The 7,761-nt window shown below is 30.9% G+C and overlaps 1 long non-coding RNA gene across 1 annotated transcript; it reads left to right on the forward strand.

Moving 5' to 3' along the window:
- Positions 1 to 3,919: 3,919 nt before the first annotated feature.
- On the forward strand, positions 3,920 to 6,126 carry LOC130936789 (uncharacterized). Its single transcript, XR_009068178.1, has 3 exons — positions 3,920 to 4,047; positions 4,236 to 4,415; positions 5,426 to 6,126. It is a non-coding gene; the product is annotated as an uncharacterized LOC130936789 (long non-coding RNA).
- The last annotated feature ends 1,635 nt before the right edge of the window (positions 6,127 to 7,761 follow it).

A 7,761-nucleotide genomic window follows, 5' to 3' on the forward strand; every position in this document is an offset into this window, starting at 1 on the left:
TGCATCCTGTAATCTAAATGCAACTCTAGTTATAATATGAGTATGTTCAAATTATGTTTTGAATAAGTACATACACAAGGAAACGCTGAAGAATTAGGCTTAAAAGTAGCATACATAAACAATGAAATTTGATGTTCGATAACATAAAGAGTTTCCTAAAGCTTTCCAAAATGATTTAGTCTCCTAAAGTACAGAGTTTGATGAAGATGAAGCTGAACATGACAAATCAAAAGTCAGCCTCACAAACACAACATTACAGATCTTAAAACTCAGCCAAAATACACCCATTCCACTGTTTTGTCCCTTCTTTACCGAACTTCTCTTGTTCCTTTTCATACCTGTCTTCTTTGCAGCTGGCTTCTTTTCAGATGGCTTATTTGGAGACACAGTTTTTTCCTTTCTCTTACTAACTCTCTTCCTCCTGCCTCCTCTGTTAGCAGCACTATCATCACTATCACTTTTAAATCCGGGTGATGGAGGTTTGTAGGGCTCATCCTCTGTACTCTCGTACCCATCATCCGAAGATGAACTTTGAACCTCTTCTAACGACTCTTACCTTTGTTTCCACCATCCTCAACAATCTCAGACTCATCAACAGGGTGGTCAAAGTACAGGTAAAACTTATTCGTCTTTGCATTCTTCATTTTGTTCTCACGCATGGCATTAATTCCTGCATCTCCTGTCAAACTGTGCAACCCCGACTCAACATCAGCACTCATTGGATCATGCCAATAAACTGCCTTGTACGATTGGTACCCCAAGCCTTTGAACAGTGTGATCAAATCCCCAAAATTCACAAAATCCAGGTCCATTTCGGGAAACTTCTCTACCTTCCCATTTTGATAAACAAGGATTCCATTACTCATTCTAACAAAACTACCTCCATAGTAGAAAACTGACACCACAGACACATCAACCATCTTGAAAAACAAAAAAAAAAAAACAAAATTCAATTATCAAATAACTGTACACTCAAAAAGCAATGTCCTTAAACAAAATACGGAAACAGAAATCAACCATGAACTTTCTTCTGCCCTAACATTGAATCACTTTCACGGGAACCACGCACATACTTTTTTTTACCACTACTATCACCATGCACAGACCATCCTTTCACAAAACAGTTTATACTTCCATAACCATCGAACCTACAAATCGACTCACTAAGCAGCGCAATGGATTCTTACCTTCAGTGACGAAGACGGCAAATCAGACAACACTGAATGGTTCTCCCTCCTCGCCAACGAATGCACACCGGAAACTTCTCAGTCTGGGTAGTGATTTTGGAGGGAGAAACAGAGTCTTCTTGCGTTTGATCGTTGGTCTTCTTAGGGTTTAATGTTATTCTGTCTCAACTGTGTGAGTGTAATAGACATTGCACATAAGTAAAGGAGTAACAATGTATATAAGGGGCAGCGATCTAAACGACGTCGTTCTGAGCTCCAGGGACTTATTTGTCCACTTTTCAAATGCTCCATCTCCCTAACGTGCCACGTGGGCAGCCATCATGCCAGGTAAGCAGAAGGGGAGCCACGTCAGATTTTTTCGTTGGGTCTGACGGTGGCTTTTTGACGGAGGGACTGATTCGTCCTAATTTTAAGGAGGTCAGGGATTTAAAAGTATTTTCCAATGGTTAGGAACGAAAATGTTCACGGGGTAAAAGGTCAGAGATCTATTTGTCATTTTCTCTAATTGTTTTTGTTGTTTTTATGGGAAGATGTTTTTTTCCCTATTACATAGTAGATTATAGGATTTGATTTTTATATATTATAAAAGTATTATCTTTGTCTAAAAGTATTAATATTTTTTTAAAACTGTTATTTTTTTCATGAATCATGCTTTTAAAGTATGGGTAAATAAATATATGTTTAAAAAGATATTTCTGACATCTTTATTAAAATAAGTGTGTATAAATAATATATAGATAGCAAACTACTATTTTCAATAATAATTAATTTTGAATGCTAACACAATTTCTTATATCAGCTTGAAATTAATCTAATATTTATAATAGGTTTGAATATTGACAAAATTAATCATATCATAGTAAAACTAATTTAATATGTACATTCATAACTTCTAATTAATGTTTATTTAATTTTAAAAAATATATTTAATTTTGGGTTTACTTATTATGGGCCTAAGAACATATGTTAAACTTACAAATTGAAAAAGTTTTTATTAAAAATATAAAAAATTTAAGTTTTTAATATATTTATTTTATATTTATTAAATGAAAAAAATTTAAAACTTTCTACTGATAGTAAGTTTATCATATGTGCTTAAAGTACCTGCTAACTAAACTCTTTAATTTTTTTGTAAACGAAAAAATCTTTTAAAATACAGAGATTGATAAAGTGATAAAGTAAAGAATTAATTATAATCATCATTAAATTTATAATTTTCATCATATGTGAGTTTTACTATCTTAGTTTAAGAATAACTAGCGACGGGTCTGCGCTACGCGTGGATGAACAGTTATTTTTATGGTTTAAAATTTGATTTATATATATATATATATATATATATATTTTATATCATTGAAATTTATATAGGTATATTCTATATAATTTGTACCTAATTTTTTAGTATTTTTTTATAATATTTTCGTAATAGTATTTAATTTTTTTATGCGCGGACACTTTGATTAAACTGCAAGAATCCGTGTAAGTAAATTTTAAGTAAAAATAGAAACTAATTTTCGATAAAAGATATTTGATAAAGTTAAAGATAAACATTAAAAGTTAATTCTTTAAATTTACAAAATGCATTTGAGATATTACATGAGATCATAGTATAGTTGGTAAGTTCCCATAGAAAGTATAATATATAAGACCCACAATTGCATAGTTTAATAATACAAATTAATGCAGAAAAAAATTTTCATTTTTGTTGAGTCTTGCTCCAAATCCTGTAATTATGTAATATAAAAGTTTTTAGCAAGAAGAATTATTATACCTGGCATATTGTTTTTTTAATTTTGATTTGTAAAATAATATAATAACTTTTAAAACAGCTTGAATAACTAATTTAATTAGAAACAATAAATTTGAAAGAACTTTAGTTGAAAATATACCAATATATTTAGTTTGTATAGGTGAATATTCCTGAATACTTTACGATAAACCACATTGTTTGTATCGATGCAGTTGTTTGAGTTATCATCACAGATAAAAATCTTGAGTCCATTGTTGTTATTAACTCGAAAAACTTCTACATAAAGTTGACCCTGAGTAAATATAGGTTGTTTGTGAAGCAATTCCACATGATTCTGTGATTGTCCCGGTTGTTGCAAGTGTGAGGAGTGTTGAAATTAGTTCCACATCAAAAAAAGTATGGAAGAGTGAGGAGTTTATAAGATGTGAGACTCATTAATTTGACAACTTAAGATTTTGAGTTGGATGTGGTGTTTTCTCATCTTATATTCTTTTACTTAATTCTTGGATTAATCTAGTTCTGTTATATAACCCGACAGAATGATCAATATTTGTTATTTTTAATCTAGTATGGGCAGTTTTATCAATGCTCTATTTTTTTATAGTTGGAAATGTAGTTTATTCGAAAGGTAATGTTTATTTAGTAAAATTGCCGGCTTTAGTTTTTCTTTGATAAAATATCAATTATGTTTCTTGTTCTATTGTTCAACTATATATTAAATTTAAGGCTAGTGGTTTACCCCTTAGCAAAACTCAAAGAGCTTGCTAGAACCAATGGTATTCTTTAGGAATTAGGCGAAAACTTCAAAACTTAAATAAAATTAGAAAAACGTGATATGTGGCTCATAAAACAAAATAAAAGCTTCTTTTGGGCAAAACAATCTAAAGTAAAAAAGGTCGAGTACCACGTCCTTATAAGGAATTAACAAATAACATTTCACTCACTACTTATATATTCTCTCATTTTGATTCAATACTTCACAAATACCAACAATATACACCTCAATAACTCTCTCGAGACTAAGTTGAGATATTATCATGAAGCCCAGAATCATTTTCTTCATGATTATTGTTTTAGTTTTATTCACTTTTGTCATCAACACCTATGGAGGTATATATATAGAGTTTTCGATTTTTTCTTTTTTTTTTAAATGTTGCAGTATCATTACTACTCTATTTCTTGTATGTCATGTACATAACAATCTCTTAAAATTCAAATATGCAAGGAATTTTTTTAACTAATGAAACTAGCATAATAATTTAACCATTTTGTTTCTTTTAAATAATATTACCACACAGAAGAGAAGCCCGGGTGTGAAGATAGATTTATAATGGATGGGCAATGTGGGAAGAATGGAGACATAGATTGCATTGTTGAATGTGTCAAAAGACTTGGACTAAGGCTTATTACAGCAGGAGATTGCTATTGTCGTGATCTTCCTGACAATAAACGCCGATGCATTTGCGCTTATGACTCATGTATGTTATCAAATCTAAATAAACAATTGAACAATAATTATATACATCATTTTACATGCATGTTAAAAAAAAAAAAAACCAATATCTTCCTTTCTTAGAAATTAGGCAGATGCATGTATTAGTATACAGGATGCATTATTATTTAAATCAAAACCAAGAATTGTGAATAAGTAAAACAAATTAAAGTTCAATACATGCATGAGTATTTAATTTGTTATAAAACAAATTTTATAGATGTCTTTATGGAACAAGCTTTCTTTAAATAAAAAAGTTGGTAAAGTGATAAAATGATATTTTAATTATTCTTAAATCAAGATAGTAGTAAAGCTCACAAATGATAACAGTTATAAATTTAAAAATGATTATAGCATTATTTTATTAATTTACCAATTTTCTCATTTTAGCAGATTGAATTTTTTCTTATACCTTTAGAATATCTTTGGAATACAATAGAATTAAGGTTGATTGGATTTCAAAATCAATTTTTTTTCCTTTGGAAAGAATAAAAACTATTAATTAAATTGATTTTATAAATTCTATAAATTTACTTTAATACTTTTCTCAAATCTTTTCATTTTTTTAGTAGAGAGAATTGACTTACTGTATTTAAAATGACTATTTTATTAGTGTACCACCTTTTTTAAAATTTCAGTAGTACTAGAGGATCAGCACATTTTATTATTATCAATTAGTCATCATTAATATTTTTAATAATGTGAAATTACATCTAATAGTATGGAATTACACATTTTTTCTTATAATTAAATGCTGACTAGATTTTAATGAAAGTGCTGACTGTCCGAGACTTTTTCTTAGAATTTATTATCAAAATGTCATCCTTTAAGTGAACTTACTTTTGTCTCAACACTCCAAAATCTGCTTCAAATTACATAACCGACTGAATGCATGTTCCCTAAAAATCCTATAATCTCCTTGGTGTAAATGAATTTGCTAGGAACAATCATGTATATTTTCAATTCTGAACTTATTTTTGCTCAATTCCATGCCAGGTTATTACAAAGGATTATTTGCTTCTCAAAGGCATAGCTAGTGGAGGGAGTATATGCTTTTGACAATTTAATTGTCCCTACACCTATGCATGCACCAAGAAATGTTGCTATCGTTTATGTTCAAATTCTTCTAATTCTGCTGTTACTCTTCTAACTTTGGCCATCCTACCTTAAATATTGTACTCTCTATTTTAAATAAATGCAATATCTCTATTTCTCGTAAATCTCATGATGTGTATATACGTGAATTTTTTGCTCCACGGGAAAATGTATCAATTACCATTTGTTGATCCTAAACTCAATTTTTAATGATCCTTTTGAATTTGTGTTTGTTGATATTTGGGAACATGATATTATGTGACAGGTATCAGCAACTTAGGTGTGGAGAAAATGTGCCTTGTGAGATCTGGAACTTGAAGCAGAATGTGAGAATGTGAAGCAGAGAAGAGGTAGAGAAAGAAAAAGAGTTCTGTTATTTTTATTGAAAGAGAAAAATAGTTGGTTCAATTACATGTAAGAAGCCGCAAGAGATACTTATAGAGAAGGTTTAACTACCTTCTAGAGATAGAAAAGGAAAAGCTAACTAATTGGCTATTCTAGAAAGTTCTTGTAACTAATTTGTAACTAACTATTGGAAGCTGACTCGGATCTTCTAATAGACTTTTACACTAGGCATCAATCACAACCACAATGCTAATACATCTGTCATCTCTAGTTTTTTTTTTTTTTCCTGATTTTCTTCAACACATAAAACCTGCTTCTATGATGCTGCTGCTACCTCCGGCACCAATCATCATTCCTGGCTTTCTATTCTTCTGTCTTCCTCAACACAGGGAACCTGCTGCTGTGGTGCTGCTGCTACAGCTTCGGTAACCCTTAATTTGGCTCTGAAATGCAGAAATGTCTCAGAGGGAATTGCCTTTCTGAGAATGTATGCTATTTGCACCGAGTCTGGAGTATGACTGACTCTTATGTCTTTGCTATTAATATGATCATTTCCAAAATGGAGGTCAATCTCAAAATGCTTGGATTTAGAATATAAAATTGGATTTGCGGCATGTAACACAGCACTCTAATTATCACAATACAATAAGGGAGACTCTTGTGGTGGAAATCCAAGCTCACATAGCATGTTCTTCACCTAAATCAGCTTAGCAACTAAAGCTGCCATGTTTCTATATTCTGCTTCTGTACTAGATCTTGTTATTGCAGCTTGTTTTCTTGAAGCCCAAGACACCAAGTTTGATTCGAGAAAGACATAATAACCGTTTGGCATCTTTAGTGATTTTAATGTATCTTTTTAAGTAGTTTTTTATGTTTAATTTGAAGTTTTTATGTTTTTAATAAAATTTACATAGCTAATCATATGTTTGGAGTTGTTTTAGAATTATTATACATTCAAGATTAGATTTTAAACCAATTTAGATAAGAAAAACAAACAAAAAAAAAACACAAAGAGAATTCTCAAGAAAAAAAAGAAACTGGTGCCTGACTTCAAAGAGTTGAAGTTCAGTGCCAGCACTTTCAACACCAAAGTCCAGCTTCCAAAATGAACCCCAGCGCCTTCGACAAGAAAATGAAGTTTGGCACCCGACTTGGGATGGTGGCGCTTAGTGCCAAGTCATCCAATATGATGGGTGCCCAACTTTGAAGACCGTTCTACCTCCAAGTGGTCCAAAAATGCATTGAAGCCTGGCGTCAATATCCAAAGTCCAGTGCCAAGCCCAAAATATCTCCCAAGACGTTTTTATTCAGTCCAACCTCTCCAAAAAGATTCAAGATTTGAATGATTAGTTATTGTTAGTTTTTCTAAAAAGATAAAATTTGGTATTAATTTAGTTATCTTATCCTTTCAAAAACAAGATTAGATTTAGTTTTTGAATTTGAATTCTAGGATAGGATTTAGGATATAATTAAGCATCCAACATCTCATTCATTAGCTTTTATTTTTCTGTTTATCACGAATAACTAACTCTCTTTTATCACAGAAATAGTAGTTTGAAAGTTGTGCGACGTTAAATCGAGATTATGCTTAACATTTTTCTCTTAATTAATTGACCAAGGATTTGGCGATTAGATAAGTTAAAGAGAAATTGAATTGCCAATGAATTGGAATTTGATTTTATATGATTTGTCGTGAAAGTATTTTGCATGAATCAAAGTAAATAAACATGAGGATTTCCTTTTCTGAATGTTAAATATCTCTGAAGCTTTTAACATCTTCATTCACTATTTATTTCTCTATCTTCATAAGCATTCATTCACACCAAACACTCTCCTTTACTATTCTTTATTATTTCAAGACTAACATCCCTCCTCTTGCAAAGGTTTCGCTG

Source organism: Arachis stenosperma, chromosome 6 (genome assembly GCF_014773155.1).
Source record: "Arachis stenosperma cultivar V10309 chromosome 6, arast.V10309.gnm1.PFL2, whole genome shotgun sequence".
NCBI lineage: Eukaryota > Viridiplantae > Streptophyta > Magnoliopsida > Fabales > Fabaceae > Arachis > Arachis stenosperma.